Genomic DNA, 21,266 nt, shown 5'->3' on the forward strand with positions numbered 1-21,266 from the left:
GGTTGCACAAGTATAATACCCAGCACATCACAGGCACGCACTTATGTTGCAGACAGCATTGCTGATGTAAGTATTTCTTCTGATAAGTAGCATACTAATAACTAAGAGAACAGGTCATATCAACCTAGCCAGGCAGCTTCAAGCTCCACCATCAGCAGACACTGGGTTTCTGAAAGTCCTGGAATAATTTCTTAAAATCCATTTTCATCATTAGTCTGCTGCTCACCCCACAACTGTTACTTCTGCTGGAGACGTAAAATATGCCAGATAGTCTGCCTGCACAGGCTGCTTTGGCATAATATCGTCTGCAACAAAGAACAGAGTCAAAATCAAGTGCACTGAGGGGCTGCTCCATGCCAGTGGTGAGGTGCAGAGCTGGGTGGGCTGGTGGGCGCTCGCTCGCTCGCAAGGCTCCAGCTGTGCTCACCATCAACTCCCTGGGATGAGCGATGGTGGCAGAGCCTCTTTGTCAGCAATGGCTTTGGTGCTGCCTTCTGCAGAGAGGAAAGTTTGCCGTTGTAAGCATATCCAGGTTTTTGAATGTCCTTCCAGCCTAAAAGGTCACAAGCAATTTGCAGGTTCAGGTCACGGGATCACTGTGATGGCTTACAGGCACCAGACCCATGCAGGGAGCTAGGCCATCATTAACAGCTTCAGTCCTTCAGCTTTTGGACACCAGCAACCTCTTGCTGGATTCTCTTTGTTGAAAATCAATTGCTGAGCCACAAAAAGTCCTTCCGGGACATTTTGAAGAGAAGAAGTGCATCCCAAGAGATCTGCCTCCAGGCCCAGCCTTCGCACTCGTACTAAGAGGCTCTCTTGCACTGGCTGGCTCTACTGAGCATGTCCCCACGCAGCAGAAGTTGTTAAGCTGCAGAGTGGTTCTGCATCCGGCCATTGTGATAAATTAGCCAGAGATTCAGGCATTTCATGCAGCTGCCTCATCCTCTGCCAGCATGACAATGTGATTAATTTTCAGTGCAGATGAAGCTCATTTATCACAGCCACGTGACAGCCATGCAGCCTGCAGGGGCATGTGGTGTGTGCTGGGGGAGGAGGGCATGCATGAGGGAAAGCAGGAGTGAAGGGAAAAAGGCAGGAGGCACCTAGAAAGAAAGGAGCCAGGCTCAGGGCATCTCCCAAGAAGACTGTTTGCCACATTAGGTTGCGATTAACCATGCTAAGGGAGACGAGCCCAGCGTGGGAAGAGAGCTTTTATCTCTGCTAACATACACGGCAGAATCTGGGGAGAGATGTGAAATGGGAGCAGTGTAAGAGGATTGGGGAGAAGGAAGCTGTGAGCCGATTACTGCACTTCAGGAGACTCAATTCTACCATCACTGCTACTTCTTCCTCCTCTTATCCCTCTTCCTCTCCTCATTGCCCCCTCCTTTAATCTGTTTTCCACCTTCTCATCTTTCCTGGGGACTGCTCTATCTCATTCTACATGTCCTCCACTTCAAATCCAGCCACGGTCTCTCCTCGCTGCTCCAAAAAACTGCTCTCCCAGCTCCAGGCGTGGAAGCCTGTGCTGTTTCTCAGTGTTCGCTGTATCCCCAAGGAGCTTCTTGAATGGTGTCTAGCACCTGCAGGACCTCAGGCTCCTTCCCCTCCATTTACTCAGCAGCTCGCAAAGAAGAAAAACCCAGATCTTCCTCTTACTCCACATCCTGCCTTGCTGAAGTAAATGGAGTTGAGGCACGAATTAATGTGAGAGTTGGCCCCTGACATAGGAAAGGTATACATTTATTGAACCCAGGATCAAAGCTCTAAGAGCAGCTACATGGCAGCACAAAAAGAACTTCCTCCTATACCAGCTTAAGTCTCCTGGAGGAATTGCCTGGGAAACAGATCTTTATGTTAGCTTCCTGGTGTAATTCAGTCCTGACATGGAAAAATCATTCAATCTGTGCATCCACCCATTGAACGGAGTTTCTCCACTTGCTGGAGCAGCACCTGACTCAGCAGTGCTGCTTGCACAGCATGGTAGAGCTCTCCCAAAGGCTGAAGCAATCAAATGTACTGATTCATAGCAGGAAGCAAACTCTTCTGTAGCTCCAGGGTTTCTGGCTCCACCTTTTGATCAGAGAATTGAAATACAACCCCATCCTGTCCAGGGATTGGCAGCATTGGGATCTTCCAGAGTTTTGTTCTTGTTTCCCCACTTGCTACTCACAGTACTTGGCAAACACCAAAGATGGCAACTCTACTACAGCTGATCCTTGCTGGAAGCCTTGAGTGACCTTCTCCATCTTTACCTAGTACTGTGGAAAGAGCTATGGGTGTTACTGAGGCAGTCGCTGGTGCTAACGTAAGCCAGACGGCGGGACTTGCACTGTTGATGCCATGTGGCATGACGCAGCTTGGGATGAACTCTTTAGGATGACTGTTTAAGCAAGAAGCACCCAAAGACGCTTCTTGTATGTCTTCACAAGGTGTTGTTGGCTGTACAGATCTAATAGTCATCCTCACGCACTGACATTAACGGGAGTAAAATCCTTGACGTATTCAGATATGACCTCATGGCCAACAGAAGCGCAGGAAGAACATACTAAGCTGTTGTGGTGTATTTGTGGTTGATCAAGAACCTGCCATGTCCAAGTCTCTAGTGTGATGGGAATTTGGGAAAGGCTGTGTGTTAGCCAACAGCCGGAAAGGATCACAGAGGACAGAAGGCTGGCACAAGACACAACAACACAGCTGTTTTATTACATAACTTTGCTGCAAGCCATCCCACGATGGGCTATCTGTGTGATATTTGTCACCACGGTTTCCTTTCACAGCCCAGAGCGCTCTTCATAACACATCCCATTCTTCTCTGAACCCAGCAAGTTCCTCTTCTGGGTTCCCATTACACCTAGCGCTCTACATCCTCTGCTTTGGGTGGCCTCAAGCCATCCCCATTGAGACCACCTTCATCAAATACAGACCCTCAGCCCTCCAAATCCTCCAGCAAGGCAAGACAGGATTTCAGTGCTCCCCTCTCAAGGACCACCTCTCCAGTTACTGCACCCAAGTGCTCGGAGCTGCTGCCTGTTGTCCTGCATTGCTGCGAATGCAGGGTCTGCCCTGGCACACCACCTATGACTCTTGAGACTCCAGAGTTCACTTTAAGCAGGAGATTTGTTCCCTACCACAAGCATTTAGGCACTGCCAAGTCGGCCCTTTTTTTCTTGAAATTCCAGTTGTGATGTGGCCTCCTACACCAGCGAGTTCCCCAGGTTGGTGTCTATCCTGTCTGCAGCAACAACAGCGCTCTCTGCAGCAAGCAGCTCTCTGGAGTCTCCTTGCTGGCGACCCCTTTCATCAGCAGACATCACATTCGGAGTGTCACCAGGCATTAGACGCAAGCTGCTGGCTTCAGGCTGCACGTGTCCTCAATGATAATCGCTGTCCCAAACAATTACATGGGCACAGGAGATGTGATAGCCAAGGCAGCAGAGGCTTTTTAAAGCAGAGACACAACCAAAGAGGAAGATGCGTGGCAGGGTAACCCTGTTCAAGCCATCTTCCTCCTCTCCACTCTCAGCCTGCAGCTTCCACTCTCTGCCCCCAGCACACTTTTTGCACCTTTTCCAAATTGGTCCCAGGGCTGTGACTCCAACGCGGGCCTGCAGGAAGCGTGTAATAGTCCCTGCTCCCACAGTGCTCTTTCTGCCTCTCCCCCTCTGCTAGGTGTCAAGGTCTCGTACTGAATGCAAGAGCAGATGTTATGTGACTGATGGCAACGGGCTGTCTCACTGCAGGCTGAGGCACCACCCAGCCTCCTTGCCGAGTCCTCCTCCCAGAAGAGGAACCTTTGAACAAAGCATTTTTCCATAAGCTCAGTCTCTCCTGTCATCAGATGCCTTCTCTTCACTTGCCAATTGTGCCTTAGTAACCTGCTGCTCTGGTGTCACTATATACATATTTATTTCTCTTGAACATGTGCTAATAATGTCCCCCGGGGACAGGTACAGGCAGCAGGCTGAATGGGGCTCCTCTACCTCCTCAAGCCAGCACCGGCCGCAGAGCGAACCTGCCAGAGCTGTTCCCGACAGCAGCTTCTCAGCTACAAGATTTCTCAGCCTGCCTGATCTTTGATCTCTAAAAACGGCTTTGAACCCCCACCCCAGTGTCTCCTGTCTCAGCTGAGTCAGACTGGTCAGAAAGGAAGGGATGGGGGGCTCCGCTTAGGGAAAACGGAACAGGCCACTCGTTGCGCAGCGCTCGCTTGGCTGCCTGCTTTCTGATGGCATGGCCAGGCAGGCGTTAGGGAGGGCCAGGCGCTCGCCAGCGAGGCACGACTACATCCCCAGTCCTGCCCCTGCCCACCAATCGCACATCTGCTACCTCCGTGCCCGGGGAACACAATCAGTCCCAACGAAGCTGGGCACCGGAGACAAGTTTGCTACCACCCACCTCTAACAGCTTTCAGGTTAAAGCAGACTCGGGCAGATTAAAAACTGGACGCTCCTAAACAGAGGCTCCGCATCACCCTGCTGCCTGAGTGGGCTGAGCAGCATGCTGAAGGCAAACACCCCACAGACCGCCGCGCAAGTGCCCCGCTGCCTGGAGGAAGGCTGGGCTGGCACCAGGCTCACCCTGCCGCTGGCTCATCCCTTCACTCTGATGTGTAAGCATGACTGATGCTGTTTGTCTGGACATATGCGCAGGGAGGGCATCTGTCTGTGCCGCTGGCAAGCCACCAGTTGCAGAGCAGGGAGAGGTGACCACTTGATTCATACAGGATAAGAGATAGGGAATGGGCCCCTCTCCCGTTTCCCCAGCAGCCAGAGAGAAACATGCTGCATGGAGAGGAGAGAGCTGGCAGACGGAGAGCCAGGAGGTGGAAGACGTGTGAAGGTTGGAACATCTCAGACGACCCTGCTCTGCTCCCCTGTTCCCTCTCATTTCAGAGCTGCCATCACTGCCTTTAGTCAGCGGCTGTGTTACACGCAGAGACAGGAGGGAGGAATGAATTCACCCTAAGGCTGGGGGGCCAGGCTCCCGTGTTTAGTTCAGAGGTAGGAATTTTTCAATGGGTAGAGGATATTTCAATGGGATGAATGCCAGAAAGAGGCTGCCCTACAAACTTTCTCCTGAACACCTCTGATACATACACCTTTGCCACCTGCACCCCTCTGGCTGTTGCTTGTCCCTTAGACAGCAGGATTTACAAGCGTTCACATTACAAGTTATGTCATTAATGCTGAACAGGGAAGAGAAAAGCCATACTACTCTCAACAGGTCACAGCTGCATCTCAACACTCCCACATCAACAACAGCCCAAGGACCCATGAAACAATGCATCTGACACATCTTTTGGATGAATTGGAAGTTGGGATAACCAGGGAAAATCGTGCGTGATCATCAGCAAAGAGAAGTAAAGGTCATTAAATACATTTGTTTCCAGCTGTTTGTCCCATGTCCAGTCTCTGGCACAACTGATGCCAGATGCTGCAGCCAAATCCACCATATACTGTTGTGTTCCTGCTAGCACTCATGTTGGCCTTTCTTTGGCATCACAAAAAGCCAAAACAGCAGAGTTCTGCTGTGTCACCCTGAGCAGCCTCATTATCACAGCCAACCCCGGGGAGTGTTTTTGCAAATACCTTCTTTACCCAGAATGCAGCAAAGAGTTGGTAACAACACCACTTCAAACCCCATCTGGTTAGATGATCCAGCACAAAGCTTTACTGTGTCCCATATGTTAAGTCCCACGTCAAAAACACACAGCTAAACTCATGTCCTGCTGATTTACTCATCGCCCAAGATCATTAGGAGGCCCTGAGCAGGCTGTCCAAGAGTACAGGTCTCCCTTTCCCACAAGGCTTGCAGACTCCAGAGCACTCCAGCAGTAACTGAATCCCTGAGATCACCATAACCCCCTGCTTCAAATGGGAGAGCAACATTTTTAGGCCCCATCCAGTAGCAAACCTTTTTCTGCTAAAGAAGTTTTCCCTTCTAGTTTGTTGCTGCTGCTATTCCATCTCTACTCCTAGCAACGAGGTGGCACCAGTGGCGGGTGGCATCCACTTCCCCTCCCACCCATATCTGAAGCAGATATAGAACATGTTGAGCCAAAAGGGGCCTAGCCCACACTTGTGTAGAGCTGAACAAACCAAGTAGGCAGGAATTGGCTGCAGTCTGCTCACGCACTCATACCCAAGGCACCTTTCGACAAGCCAGAGAAAAGCCAAGCCTGCCTGTTGCTCAGAAAAGTCTAATATAGTTTTCTCCATTTAGGAAATAACAGCAATGCCTTCCAAGTCTTAACACCTTGTCTCAACTTACTAACATGGAAAGAGTCCAGAGCCTGGAAGGAGTCTGACACAGAAAGAGCTTTTTGCCAGAGTCTGTGGGTAGCAATGTGGTGGGAGAACAACCAGGAATTCAACTAGGCGGTGTGGGCCCAGGGACAACGCTGACAAAGCCTCGAGCGTGCAGTTGGTGTCAATGCTTTCAGTGGGCCTCAATTATCAACCCTACAGGATGTTGTAAAATAGAGAAGCTGCTTTTTCACTAGATACATTTTTTGAAGAAAACGTGTCAACGGGCCGCATCTGAAGATGATGCAGTCTGCAGTAGGCCCACTGACTTCAAGCCAGCCCTGCTAATTTATCTCAGCAGAGAAGCAGGGCCCTTTCTGCTGGGTTAAATGTATGTTTAGAAAACCCACAGTTACTTTGAAAGTGCGAAAACATCAAAAAAAAGTGGTTTAGGGTCCACCTTGAGAAAACAGAGACGGTCTCGCCATACTTGAGGAAGGAAAAACTTTATACGCATGTTTCCCCCTGCTTCACAGCTGCAGGCTTTTCTGTCCCTGCTCTGGAGAGCGAGGAAGAGTGCCTTAGCAGCGCTTCCCCCTTATCTTTTCCATTCCTTTATGGGGAAGTTGCACACAAACGCAAACGCTCCTTGTTCTGCCCTATCTCTACACCGAGTTGCTCTGCAACCCGAAATGCCAACCAGAATTCACTTTTAAAAAGTGGGCTGTCACAGTCAACATTATACTTAAAATACAGTCTGAAGAACTCTTGTACCTTAAAAGCCATACCTACATTGCACATCCCTGCTTTCCCATGGTACACTAAAACACCAACTTTCAAGGGCCATTTTATCTTGAGAACTATATTTTTTTCTTAAAGCAGCAGTATTTTCAGACAAGGCATCGGCTTTAAGAATGTGGAACCTTTTTTCCTTTTTTTATTCTTAGTGAAGGATTTTTGGTTTTGTTTACTGAAGCCCGTTGCTAGAACAGCGAATCTGCCAGGCCTCATACACTCTGCGAGCACTTTGCTGTGGCAAACAGAAAGCCAACAGGGTGGCTCGCGACTGAAGCGGACGGTCTGAAACGAGCCCATTACTAGAAAGGTTACGGATGACGACACTAACTTGCCCAGCACAGGTAAAACCAGGACTTCAACCTCTGGCTTTCACATTTCTTCCAGATCTCAAATTCTCCATTTGTTCTTCATCCAAACCTTGCTCCTCTGCAAGGTCCCCGGGGAGATTTTGCCCTACTCCTGCGTATTGCTTTGCCCTCTGATCTTTCAAAAGGTCCTCTGGATCCCACCCGCCAGAATGCCCTCACCACGACGGCAGGGGCATCCCTGCTTTTATTTAAGTCATCGTGTCAATTACTCAATTGAAGTTTTCAGTTCTCATCCGTCAGAGTTTACCTAGGAAGGATAGAAGATGCCCACGCAGTTTCCCTTTGCAGATTACAGAAAGGCAGTGATAAATGCATCTCAGTCAATTTTCACATGGAAGGAAGGGAAATAATTGCACTAGCACGCGTGCCTCTATTTGCGCTCAGTTTAAATGCGGTGGGGGCTGGATCCTTGGCAGAGGCGCGTGTTCGTGTTCTGGTTCTTACACCCACCTGGTGAGTAGCATTTGGAGAGCAGAGCTGTTACAAACCAAGCTCCAGCTCCTCCAGCACAACGCAAGAAAATCAAAAGGAGGTGACAGGGTGACACTGCTCTAGAGTCCAGGTAATTAAGAAGATAGCCCAGCTATCACAGTATTCCTTCCCCCTCCCCAGTCTTCTTCAGAAAACCTCTCGCGAGTAGGAGGTGTCAGCATCTTCCTTGACAAACTCAACAGCAGCAACACAGCAAATGGCAGAGCGGAGCTGCCTCGTCACGCGCCTGCCCCCAGCACTGCTGGGCTGTCCCAAGCCACGCACTGATCCGGCCTCTGACCAGGTGGAAGGCTGTGTGGCTTCAGCACTCCTCCAGCAGGACACGTGGCCTATATATAGTGTTTGTCACAGCAAGAGCACTAGCCTCCAGTTTGAGATGCAGCTCAACCTCCATATCTAAGGGTTTTCAGCCATTTGTAACCTGCCTGAAGGCTTCTGAGGACTACGGCTTAGTTAGCCTGTAGGTATCAAGATCAAACGTGTAGATGTACCTTGCACAGAGCAAGAAAGCAGATGCTTTAGCACCAGCCACTCGTTCAGAGAGGAGGAAACGCTATTGCACTTACCAGAGATGAAATCTTGCAAGGACCTGCTGGCTAGGCAAGAAACCTGAAAAGGAGGAGAGGAGAGAGAGAGGTGTGGTTCAGTGGGTTGGCTGTTGACAGCAGCAAGCATTTTAAAAGGGTAACACGGGGGTGTTGGCGTTGCATCAGCCCCAAACGGGTGGGATCTGCTCGGTGTCTCCCCACGCCGCCTCGCCTGCGTAAGCGCTCAGGCACATTCTCCTACGATCGCACCAAGCCCCTTCTCCGGCTGGTGCGAGGCGGGAAGTGGCCGTGCGGATCAGCAGGCAGGCATACACACTTCAGCCCTCGGATTAAGCGCTGCCTCCCGCCCTCCCCCAGAACGGCACACGCAGCTATGGCAGGAGAGCGCCAGCCTCGGGATTAGTCACCGGCTACGCGTGACAGAAGCCCAAACCACCGCCGCGGCCAGCCAGCGCTGCGGCCTTTTCCAGGCGACGGAGTTTGCTGGAGTTTTAGACAAGATGTCTACGCACGTCCTAAACAATTAACACCGGTTTAGGCCCCAGATGTAACCAAACGCGCCTGGATTGAAACGCTGCCGGCTGCGCTCTCAGCCGCAGCCTCCAACGCGGCCTGCGACGCCCGCCCGGGGGACGCAGCCACCTGCACGAGCGGGGGAAACGGGCCTGAGACTTCAGAGCAAGAAAAACCAAAGCTTCCTCCCCGCGCTCCCCGGCGGGCCAGGGCGCTCTCAGCCCCGCCGGCCGCGGAGGCCCGGGGGGATCTCCGGAGCTGGCCTCCCCGCGCCCTGCCTCCGTCGAGCCTCGGAGCGCCGCAGCTCCCAGCGCTCCTGGATACGCGCCGGCCGCGTGCGGCGGGAGCAGCGCGCTCCCCGCGAGCGAGACGGAGAAGGGGTCACCCGGCACGCGGCGCTTCTCCTCCAGCACGCAAAGGGGGGACGCCACGGCAGCACCTCCTCTCTGCGGCACGGCCGAGGACTCGGGGACGTGCCGCGGCGGGCGAGAAGGCAGCGGCGAGGCCAGCGGCTGCGTCGCCACCTCCTCCTGCCGCGCCGCACAGCGCCAGCGGCCACCCGGCTCCGCGCTGCCTCCGCCTTGAGCAGCCACGCAGAAAAGCACAGAGGCGATACGGGGCCCCCAACACAGCCTAGACCTCCACGTCGTTCTGGTCACACGCCCAGTTTCCCAAGCCGGCAGGAAAAAAAATCCTCGCTTCACCAGAGAGGCTTGTTGGGAGCAGGGTGCGTCACGATGCAATTTTTACTCGCTTTTATTTGCAAATTCCCTTCTGCACGCAGGCGTCGCGTTTGCTGAGACTCTGCTGCCCTTTCCGAGGCAGCCAAGGCAACGCGCCGGCACGGCAGAGCCGCGCTGGGCGCCCTGCTGGAGGCTTTTGCTTTCGCTCTTTCTCCTTCTCTGATTTTCTCCGTGCCGACGTTTGCAATCAGAGGTGCGATGGCAGCACAGATGGGCACAGGCACCGCGGCTCTGGCCTGGGAAGCATGGAGCAACGCGTGCCGCCCTGGCGTGCGGGCAGCGACCTTGGGAAGGGCCGAGCTGCTCGGGAACAAGGTGCTTCCAGCGTGGGCGTGCGTGGGGCAGCGGCTGCCGACGCTGCTTTTGTTCACCGGCGAGAAGCCCTGCCGCCGCGAACAAGGAGCCACTTAACGGATCCAGTGTTGTGAGCGGGAGGGAGGCCGCCTCTGTGGCCAGGGAAACGGATGGGAACAGCCCAAACCGCAGCCAGCCCAAGGAGCACGCGGCGCCGTGGCTCACGCGCCAGGGAGAAAGGGCAGGAGCCACTGAAGGGACACGGGGGGGACATGTAGGAGACTTGTTTTGGAGAAACGGGACAGAGGAAGCGAATAGAAGGGGATGTTGCTGGAGACACAGCTGGAGGCATGCTCGTGGGAGGAGGTGCTCCACGCCGGGGCTGGGACACCCCCGAGGGACCGGGGGGACCCATGCCGGGGCAGAGCAAACAGGTAAGATGCCATCAGCAACGGAATAAAAGAGCAAGAAACGAAGAGCAGCAGAAACCAAGTGCTGGGCCCTGACCCCGACCTCCATCGCTGCCCATCACCGCACCCAAGGGCCCGGCAGGGATCGAGCATAATGTGTTTCTCAATACGCAAACCAGCAATTAAAGTTTATGCTAATTGGCAATAAATCGAGTGAAATTCCCCAAGTTGAGACTGTTTTGCGTGCGACCCCGCCTGCCTCCCCTCCCTGCTGACAGCCACCTGCCTTGCCCCAGACTCCAGCGTGTCGAACCCCTTGCAGCAGCCATCGAGCGCAACCCAAACGCTCCCAGCAAAGGACGCTGCTTGCTCTAGCAATCAAGCAGCCGCTAAAGCTTCCAACTTGGCGACCTCTCCTCCCCAAACCCTCAGCACAGCACGGTTCCCCACCGAGAGGTGTGGGCAGAGCTACAAGCCACGGAGTAAGTTGGGAATTCATCAAGAGACTACGGAGAGATCTGTTGCCGGCGCCCATCCTGGTAGGAACACAGGGCTGTCCCATTAACGCTTGCCTCTTCCAGGGCACCGACTCATATAACACTCTATGCAAATCTGTGCAAAGGAGTCACAACAACGTGTCTAGGAAACTATAAATATCTGTGAAAAATCTTCCCATAAATACAAGGGAAGGGGAATTTACAGCGCTTGCTTTGGAGGTTTCTCCAGGTGTTCCCTATTAAGCCATTGTGTTAGCTTGCATAAGTAATCCTCAGACAATAAGGTGTTCTCCGCCATCAGTTACTGGCTCTGCAAACAGGAGCAGCATCGGGCACGGCGCATTCAAACAGCCAGCCATAAAGATGACAGACTGGGTCATTACGTCACCCGCTCTTCAGGGGCGTTACTTTAAATCAGCCTCAACAAGCAACAGGCTGTGCTTGCTTAGTCCCGCTGCGGCGGTTTCACGCGGCGACGGAGGACGGGCCCCCGCGCAGCGCTGCCGAGCCATCAGCCGGAGGAGCGCGCGGGGCCGGGACACGCCGGACTGCCGTCCGCGGCCCTCGTGCCTGGAGCGAGCCGTGACGGCTTGTCGGAAGGGGTGCAAGCCACGGCGGGGAAAGGCTGGCTTGCTGGGGAGCTGGGAAGGGAGCCTGGGGCCTGGGCTCCGCTTAATACTGCAACACATTCCCAGGGCGATCTTGGGAAATGCACTTCACCTCCGCGTCCTGTTTAAAAGACACGGAGCGCTGCCCCTCCGTTTCTTCCTCTCAGGACAGTAACTGTCCTTCAGTACCGAGCGAGAGCAGCCACCACAACGGGCTCGGGACGGGCAGCGCGAGTCAGCCCTGGACACGAGCAGCAGTTGGGAAGAGCAGGAACCCGGGTTTGCCGCGATTTGCGAACAGCCTTCCCAGCCCCGCAGCACCAAGGGGTGCCAAGGCCCAGCCCCCGGGGCCGCTGCGGGCTCCCACAAGCCTGTCCGGTCCCCGGCGAGCCACCCAACGCTTGGATGCAACAACCCAGCACGAAGTCAGGAGCACGAGGAGAAGTGTCCCACCTGTCTCCAAAGTAGCGCGCCGCCCTTCTCAAGGAAGCGGACTCTTGCCCACAAGCCCTATACCTTGCGGAGGCAGGCGGCCCCCGTCCGCAGCAACAACCCCTTGCTAAGATAACTCATCATCGCCAGCCAAGCAGGCCCCGTCTGGCAGCGTCCCATCTCAGGGATGCCCATCCTCCCCGGATCCTCACTGCGGGGATGTTGGGGCATCTGGCAAACAAGGAAGATTTCTCTAAATCTCATGCGATTTAGAAATGGGCCAGGTTTTTCCTTAGGGGAAAAAAAAGAAGAAAAAACCCTGCCTCACTATTAGGCACTACATTCAGCAAATTTCCTCCTGAACAGCTCTTGCAAGGCTGCCCAGGTTAATTACCAGGAGACCATGTTGTAGTTCCGATATGACATTTCTTTGCGTGTTCAACGTATCCTTATCATGACTTCCATGTATTTCTGGGTAGATGGGTGGGAGACAGAAGAAAATGAATAATACGTTTTCTTCCAGCATGAAATTCTGAGCATGTCCTCCGCTGAGTGCAATTACTGTGTATATGACTCCTGTAATCTGGCTAATACAGCTAAGTATACCGGAGATTAAGGGATTCCGGACTGCAAAGTCCATTTCATCCATCCAGGCCTGTGTAAGGGAATACGAGCAGAGAAATGGTCTCGCAGAAACCGCATACCTGAACAGCATCTGGCCTGCAGATGACAGTCGCACCACGTCCTCCCGCTGCTGGGATCTCTCCCAGGAGGGTCTCGGTTTTGTGCAGGGAGGAACGCGGAGAAAGGCAAACACGGAGCTGCCGAGAGGCCAGATGCCATTCGCTAGCGCTGTGGGAGATCTCGCCCCTCTCAGCAGCTCGCCTGGACCGCTCGGAGGTCTACCCGAACCGCAGGGAGGGTTCAAAGCGCCAGGCTGCCCTTGCCGCCTTCCTGCTCTGGTTTCCCATACCGATACAACGCAGTAAGGAGCCTGAGACGCCGTCGCCTCCTCGATACCGCACCGGGCAGGAACAAGGGCCTCAGCGCTGCTCCTCTGGCAGGCAGCTGAGCCCCGGGACCTCGCGAGCAGGCCAGGCCCCCCCTTCTCCCTACGCAGGTCTCCGTCCCTGGGGAACGTAGCCTGCCCTCCACGGAGATTTCGGCATGCAAGGGAGAAAGCACTAACAAGTACACCTCGCCTCCCTCATGCCGAACACCGTGTTAATATTCCTGACCATGTAACACGCCAAGCCAGTTAGGAGATGTTTACTGCTGACGCTCTCTGAGCCGAGCGGAGCTGGCAGGGAAGACAGTAAATTGGTGTATCATCTGCATAACAAGGGAACAGGAGAGGGTGGAGAATATCAACCACGCAAACCTGCGGCCAGAGAACAGCAGACACACAGAGGCGAGGCAGCAGCACCCAGCGCCAGCCCACCCCAGCTCGCAGACCCCATGCCAGGCCGGGGAGGAATGGGGGTGCCCCCTCCCCAGCCCCACGGCGGCCCCCGAGTGCCAAGCCGTCCGCCACGGCACGGCCGTCGCTCCGCGCTGGAGCTCTGCGCGCTGTCGGGGGGGTTCGAGTGGACAGCTGATACGATGACACAGTGGAAACGGTGAAGGACTTAAGCTGTCACGGTATTGCTGCTGAGAATGCTCTCCAGGCACTGGAGAAGAGCCTTTATCTCCAAACTGGAGAGTTAATAACAGCACTGGAAAATTTCTGCTTTGGCTGAAGCAAGAGACTCTCTCTGCCCTGCGGAGAGCAAAGCCCACTCTGCCAGCATGCCCGGGGGGCAGCGAGCAAGCCTGGAGCCCGGGCCATCTCACAGCCCCAGGGACTCACGGGGCCTCAGCTGCCCCACGGGGCGCAGTCTGTGCCGGCTGCGGCACAGGGCTCGGACCCACCAGCCTTTGGGCCAGCATCCCTCCTTGCTTCCCTGGAGCCGCACAAAACCAGACTCAGGTAACCAGCACCAGTGCTAGATATCCACCCCGTCCTAACCCACTGTCTTCCATCAGGGATTTGGACAGGAGGAGAAAAGCACAGGCAACCCCAGGAGCATCCTTAGCAAGGAGGAACTCCAAAGCCACTGCTCTCCCTCCCCAGGGGTGACCCTCTTTGTGGAAACCCTACCCTGTTTCCTAGGGTAGACTAACAAACCACAGCTTCCAGTTCTCCTCTGCAGACCTCGTGTCTGATGAAGTCTTCAAAAATAATCTTCCTCTGGAGTCTGCATCCTTCTCCAGTTCAAACAGGGCAGAGCCCATGCCCCAGACACCCATTGCCATAGCTTCTAGATCAGCAGGATCTCCCAGCAAGCACCTGAGCCTGCCAGTCCAGAGAGCGGGCCAAGGAGAGCTTCCTCCAGCTCCTCCAAGTTGATGTAATTTGAAGCAGAGGAGACACAGGGTTGCTCTGCAAGCACAGATGAGTGACGCAGAGCAAGGAGATGGCTTTAAGTGTAAACACTGTCCATATGTATGAGTTCAGACAGCATTGTATGTCCCAAAACAGTAGAGAAACCATCTCCACTTTCATCTGTTTTCAATTTAAAAGGGAGCATCCTCCATAGCATTACCAGGGCCAGCAAGTTATCAACAAAGTAGCCTTATATTCCCTCTGCTTCGTCCCTTCCTCTGCCCTCTGCACACCAGAGGTCCCTGAGCAGTGCGCTGTAGCTGCAAACCCAAGCTAGGGTCACCAGCGGGGCTGAACTCACAGCTACACATCCGGAAAACCGCCCCTCACCGCAGCACCTACAAACTCCCCTCGGCTGCTGCACCCCGCGCAGTGCTGCCGGGCGGAGCTGGATGTTGCAATGCTCCCAGGTTTGCACACACCAGCAACTTGCTGGTCACAAGGCTCTTGGGGCTTGCCAACGTGATGGGCAGACGCAAGCTCTGGCTGTGAACCTGCTCCAAGTGGGAAGCTCTGTCCCTGCACTAGCCGCAGTGCCCAGTTTGAGCAAGTTTTCTGTGTCCCTGCCAGAAAACTGATGTACCTGTAAGACAGCTGTTGGGCTGAGAAGGCTGCTAGCACCCACTCTTGCTGGTTGCTCTCCTAGACAGGACCACGTATTCCGAACCTGGCCATCATACACGATGACAGTGGCACAGCTATGAGGAAAGCAATTCAACAGACTGCCAGCATCTCTTTGCCTTGTCTTTGCGACAAGCCTTGCACCGGGGAACTCATCCCCCTGGCCAGCCATCCCCGGAGCAGTGAGGCTGCAGCTGGGCCCCCGAGAGCGCAGCCCCTCGAGCCGTAGCTTGTGCGCGAGGGCACGGCCTCGCCGCAGGCTGAGCATCCCCCAGCCGCACACAGCTGCTGCTGCTGCTTGGGAAGGAAAGGCCAGCACTAGTGCTCCGGGGAACAGCAGGCTTGAGTTGGGCACTGGGAACTTAATGCTGTTAAAGAAGGTTTTAAACCCTGCTGCCTCGCATACTTCCCCTTCCTCAGCACCACCAGCTGCCTGCATCGCCCGCAGCGGGAGCCAGTGCAGGGAGATGTCGCGGGGGCCTCTGCGGCGGGTGGGAGGCTGGAAAGCTTCCACACCACTCGCAGAGCGCGGCGAGCAGGTCCGCATGCTGCTCCTCGCTTCGCGCTATCAGAGTGCCCTACCTAGCTCTCCGACCTGAACGTCCCTCTTCCCCACAGGCCAGCTTCTTCCCAGGATGTCTCTCACTCGCACTGCACCTCGTCCCGAGGATGCAGGCTTGCAAGCAGGAGAGCAGGCTTGCACGGCACGCAGCTCTCCCCACGGTCCTGCGCCCGGTCCTCCCTGCTGTCCCTGCAACTCCATCTGCTCAGCCCTGGCTGGAAGATGATTTCTCCACTGCAGGCCCTCTGCAGCCTGCCTGGTCAACCCACGTCCCCATTTTCAATGCTTATCTCTTCCAAATCCCCACCATGCACACGTACACACGCCATCCCAGCTACCCCTGCCCACCTGTCTCTGTCCGAGATGCCGATTCCCCTGCTACGTTAGGATGCAGACGAGCAGCTAGCACAGAGTCAGAAGAAACGAACCTGCTGGAGCTTCATGCCAATTCACTGCCAATTAACTCCCCGTAAATCCTCTGGTCCCCGGCCTTATCTTCCTCCGCCACTTCCTCTCGCTCCCCCTTCCTCCCCTCCCAAGCTAATGGGCTTTTTGGATGTTTCAACACCTGTATATTCCAAGGAACATTCGTCTGTGCTTGGTAGCCCTTAAATGACCATACTCCAGCGCCCGCTTCCGCATCTGAAGTGTTTCACAGGAGGCAGAGGAGCACGGGGAAGTTTGATTCAAGCCGGACGTCCGCTGCACCTCTCCAAACAGGCCCCAGCAGTCCCCTCCCGCAGCCCCCGGCCGAGAGGCGCCGGCGCGGAGCCCCGCTGCCTGCCGGCTCTGCCCGCCGGCCGGAGCTCCCGCGGGCGCCGGGCACCCGCCACCTCCGCGGGCCTCGGCTCAGGCCCTGCTCAGGGCAGCCCCGGGCCGCCCGACGCTCCCGCTGACGCTCAGCGCTCGAGCCAGAACCGAAGGCAGCAGAGCGCTCAGCGCCAAAAGCTCGCTTGCTCTTGTGCATTTAATGCCAGACTCTGAACGTTAACTTTTACGGCATAATATATACAACACAAACCCACATTGTCGGGAGATACCCCAAAGCTATTAACACATCTGGATGCAAATGATAGCTTAAACACCCCACATGGTCCTGTGCATACATGATAGATTTACTGTCACTTCTTGTAAAAACAGAGGGATAAAATAAAATAGCTGAACAACATCTGATGCGGGGCGGGGGGGGGGGGAAACAGAACCGGCATGACTCAAGGGCTTTGGCTAAAAAGGGAGCTCTGGAATAAATACCAGAGAAACTCCACGTGAGCCATCTTTGCTTACAGCTCCCGAGTGAGCAGCACATTTGAACTCTGAACCCTCCCGACCCCGTCAACCCTGCAGAGCACAAACATTATTTTGAATCAGCAGTTTCTGATATTAGCCAGGGACAGAAAACACTTCAGAAACCTTCACCGAAGCGCAGGCTGAGCCGCAGAGGCAGGAGGGGCAGGTCAGCTCCTGGGCCCGTGGACGCACCCTGACGTACGGGTGGATGAGCTGGCCCCGAGAGCGTTAATAAAGTTCTCCTGATTGACAGTGCATGGAAACTACTGACAGCCGAGTACGCAGCGAGCCCCCTTGCATATTTATCCTGGGCTTGCTTTACAGCTGAGGAGCTTCTCTGATGTCAGACGACATTTATCTATGCCTGATGAGTAGGACTGATTTCCACCAAATCTAGTGCAAAGCTCTCTCACTTTGTTTTTTGCTGGAGAAGTCACGCTGCCCATATAGTTTGGCTTGGGGACAGACTTTTCAACCAGGTACAGCAGGGGAGATTCTGCCTGTCTGTGGGGTCAGCTCTGGGTTCATTAAATTCATCAGAGCATGGAAGCTTCCCCCAAAATATACTCACACCTTTTGGCTTCCCAACATCTTTTCTGGCACTTCCAACCTCACAGGAACTCAGGAGCAGGACACAACACCGAGGCAACAGCAAAAGCAAAACTGTGCAAGAAACAGCTCCTGTTCATTTGATGCCCCCTAGTTCTTCTATCAGGAGACCCTGAATTGACAGTTCCCTACTTCGTTCCTCCATGAACTAAGTTTGCAGGCTTGGCGCACTTGTTTTTCAGAGGAGAAAGTTCACCTCTTCAGCAGAAAGCACATCTTTTACATGACAAATTGAGCTCAGTTGAAAACTCAGTTTCCATCAAAAACAGTTTGCACAGGAAATTTGTGTCTAGCCCTTTTCATCAAACTGCACAGCTTCCTACATGAGGAAGGGTTTTCAAATAGCAGAGCATTCTTCAAAGAAGCAGATAAATGTCTAACTAGAGTTAGTGGCTAGAAGCTGAATCTAGACAAGCTCAGACTAAAAATAAGGCACAATTTTTAGACAGTCACAAGTACTAGCTATTGCAGACATTCACTTAAGAGCAGGAGGAATTTTCTGCCTTTAGAAATCTCAAAGGAAAGAGAGGGTGTTACTCTAAAAGAGATGCTATAAAGACAAGTCCTGGGTCTGTACTCCCAGACCTGCCTCTATAGACAGGCGCATCACAGCAGCGCTTCCTGCTGGGTGCCAGCCAGGTGGACAGCCGGAAGAGCCAAAGCTCAATTCCAATTCCCTCAAATCTTGCCATGACTCATGGATGAAATCCTCACCCCCACTCTGGCCCTGTTATGGCTAAAAGGTCTCTAATGGCATGGAGATGCTGCAACGGTCTGTCTGCTTTCTGCTAAGGTCACATCTGAGCTTGGTCGCAAGCCCAGGCTTGCTCGCTATCCACAAGCCTTACACGCAAGCGCACACCATGGAGCTCACTGCAAAGCCAGCAGCTCATCACTGGTCCCTGCTCTATCTTCTATGGCCCAGAAGGATGGGCACAGCAGGGCGAGCACATGCAGCCCAACCAACCTGCAGAAAGGAAGAGATTGGGCCAAGTACAGCACGGTTTCACTGAGCCCAAACGACATCCAGGCAATATGGACAGGAAGTGTTTGGGTGATGGGACCCACCAAGCCCCTTTCTCAAGCCTGCTCTTTACCTTGTAAGCAAAGTCTGAGAGTTTCAAATCTGGCCATGGCAAAACTCCGCCAGTACGAGCCTGGGGAGGACAGCAGTGGAGGTCCCGCTTTCCAGCAGCGCTGGCGGAGGGGTGCTGGCGGAGCTGGGGAGAGGGGAGGGACGCTCAAGGACTTGACACTCATGGGAGGTCTTGGAAGGACATCTCCCTCCTCAGGGAGCTGTGGCACCCAATGTCACCAATGCCTTTGTTCAAGCCCAGCAGGTCAAATCCATCCCCGAGGGTGGCAGAGAAGGGGAAGTGCAGGGAATTACATGATGGGAGAAGATAAAGACCCTTCTAACCTTGCTAGGTGCCTTCAGAGCTTATAGAGGCGGCAGTAACCGTAACCTGTACGGTAACAGTCACTACTGTCCCCTGATCTCGCCTTAATTGCAGCTCCCACATTTTACCTTTCAAAAGCACAACAGATAAGGTTAAAAAAAAAGAATAAACAATGCAAGGGAAAGAATAAAACAACATAGCCCTTGAAACAGCGTCCTACATTTGAAAGGAAGGGATGGAGGCAGGGAAAGAAAGCCTGCGCAAAGCCTCATTACCATCAGCAATTCTCTCTCCCTGCACTCACCTCCCCACTCATTTCAATATCACAGGCTACACCATCCTTTTCTTCTCCTGCAAATGTCCCAGTTAAAGCGACTGGCAGTCCCCACACCCAGCACAGGGCGAGCGGGATGACAGGCCAGCAAAGAGCATAGGGCAAAGAGCATTGCTGCCTTTGAAGGCAGTATGAGCACTGTAATTCTTAAGGCCCTTATCGCCTTCGCAGGTACAGGAGTTTTTATTATTAGTAGTCTACTTTACCTTTTTTTTTTTTTTTAAACTCGAAGATTCTTTAGTCAGTCAAATTATACTCAGACATAGCAAAAGCAGCAGAAAATAAAGCATTATAAGGGGTTCGGGAAGTTATTTTCATCTTAACGAGTGTGTAAGAAGGGTTGACAAGTCTTTATTCTACTGTTACAGGATAAACCGTAGGTTCCTAGCTGATACGGGGGAAAAAAACTAAAAGCATCAGAAGAAATTACAGGAAGAAGTAAAACCCAGGGCGCTCTGTAAATCCAAGTAATGTGCACCTTGGCTGACAGCTGATCGCATCTGAAGCTGAAATGTCAGCAAGGGAAGAAAAGGGATGAGGAAACCAATTCTCCTTGGCCGTACGGGACCGGGGCCCGGAGCGGGAGCAGCGAGGCCGTGCTCGGCAGCAGGGCGCCCGGGCCCGGGAGGGGAGCAGAGACTTGCCACAGCTGCTTTGTCTGAGGTCAGAACTCAAAAGCTCTGTTTTTCCCCCATAAGGCGCCCTGGACACCAGCTAACTCCATTTTCTAGTCCTGGTTATCTGTCCTGAAAGGAGAGCCAGCCCCAGCCCCTGAAGGGCAGCCGCGGTTCTTGCGCCCAAAGGGCCGCGATGAAACGATCCTGGGAGACGGCTGCTAAGCAAACACAAACGACAAATCCGGAGGCCTGATCTAATCTTCTCCCTTGCACAGGCACGGAGAAAGCCGAGGCTGCAGGGATGGCGGAGGCAGCGAAGGGGAAAGGGAAGAGCGAGCCCCCAGTTCGGCAGCTCCCCTGCGGGCGCCGATCCCACCCCAGGCTGGGGCAACTTGCTCCCAAGGAGGAAGGTAATTCGGCCTCCTCCTCTCTGGTCTTTCTCCACTATGGCTAAGCAGGACTGTTGTCTTTGCAGTCTAAAGCATCGCTGATGATAAGAGGAGGAGGAGGGAAGAAGGGAGGGCGGAGGACAAGCGAACCAGCTCAGACCACCAACAGCATCTCCCATGCCAGCCTGGGTCATGGGATTAGCTCTGGTCCCATCTGCTTGCTCCGATAAAAGCAGGGAGAACCTGGTCAGGCACAGCTGACTTTCCCGGGAGGAATTTGCAAAAGGGGAGCGCGGGCGCTTGGATTGGGATGCAAAGTGCGGGGCCCGGGAGCGTCGCTGCTCCCGACGCCGGCACCCGCTGCCCCGCACCGGGACGGGACGGGACCGTGCAGGCACCCTGCCTGGCGGGCGCGGGAGCCACAGGGCTCCATGCCGAGCGGGGCCAGGACTGCCGGGAGCTTTGCAGAGAAGAGAGAGAATTACGAATGACTCCAGGGGTGGGGGGATGAGGGGAGATGCCTCCTTCCAGCCCGGACCCCCAGCTAGTCACTGCCAAAAAGCGATTGCTTTCTGAAGGGAGTGGGAACTGGGCAGAAAAAGAAAGTATCGAGCAGCTATTCCGGGGTAATATTCAGGAAATCGGACCTTGGCTTTCAATCAATGAACAGCAAACACGCCCGCCCCGCCGCCCCGCGCGCCCCCTTCCCTCCGCTTCCCAAGGCAAGTGCTGCCCATCGACGCGCTTCTCCGCAATTAGCCGGCTCCGCGGCAGCCACCATCGATTAGCGATAGATCGGAGACGAACCGGATTACTGCCGGAACGCCGGCATTCCCTCGCTCCGCGAGCGGGGCCGCGCGGGACACGGGGCCCCCGCCAAGCCGCCGCGCGGCGGAGGGGCAGGGGGCGCGGGGCGGCCCCGGGCAGGGCGAGCGAGAGCGCCCGGCGGCCCCCCGGCCCCCCCGGCGGCCGAGCCGCGCTTTCGCCGAGCGCTGCCGAGGCGGTGCTGTCGCTCGCGATGGATGGCGCGGTTCAGGAGGGAATAAATCGCCGGGCTCCCGCGCGAGG

The 21,266-nt window shown here is 54.5% G+C and overlaps 1 protein-coding gene across 1 annotated transcript in view; it reads right to left on the bottom strand.

Moving 5' to 3' along the window:
• LINGO1 (leucine rich repeat and Ig domain containing 1) overlaps window positions 1–21,266 on the bottom strand; it is a 238,608-nt gene that overhangs the window by 153,721 nt on the left and 63,621 nt on the right. Inside the window, exon 3 of the mRNA XM_067305383.1 lies at window positions 8,476–8,518. The gene's annotated coding sequence lies outside the window, so the exon portion shown is untranslated. The remainder of the gene's footprint in view (window positions 1–8,475; window positions 8,519–21,266) is intronic.

This window comes from Apteryx mantelli, chromosome 15, assembly GCF_036417845.1.
Source record: "Apteryx mantelli isolate bAptMan1 chromosome 15, bAptMan1.hap1, whole genome shotgun sequence".
Classification (NCBI taxonomy): domain Eukaryota; kingdom Metazoa; phylum Chordata; class Aves; order Apterygiformes; family Apterygidae; genus Apteryx; species Apteryx mantelli.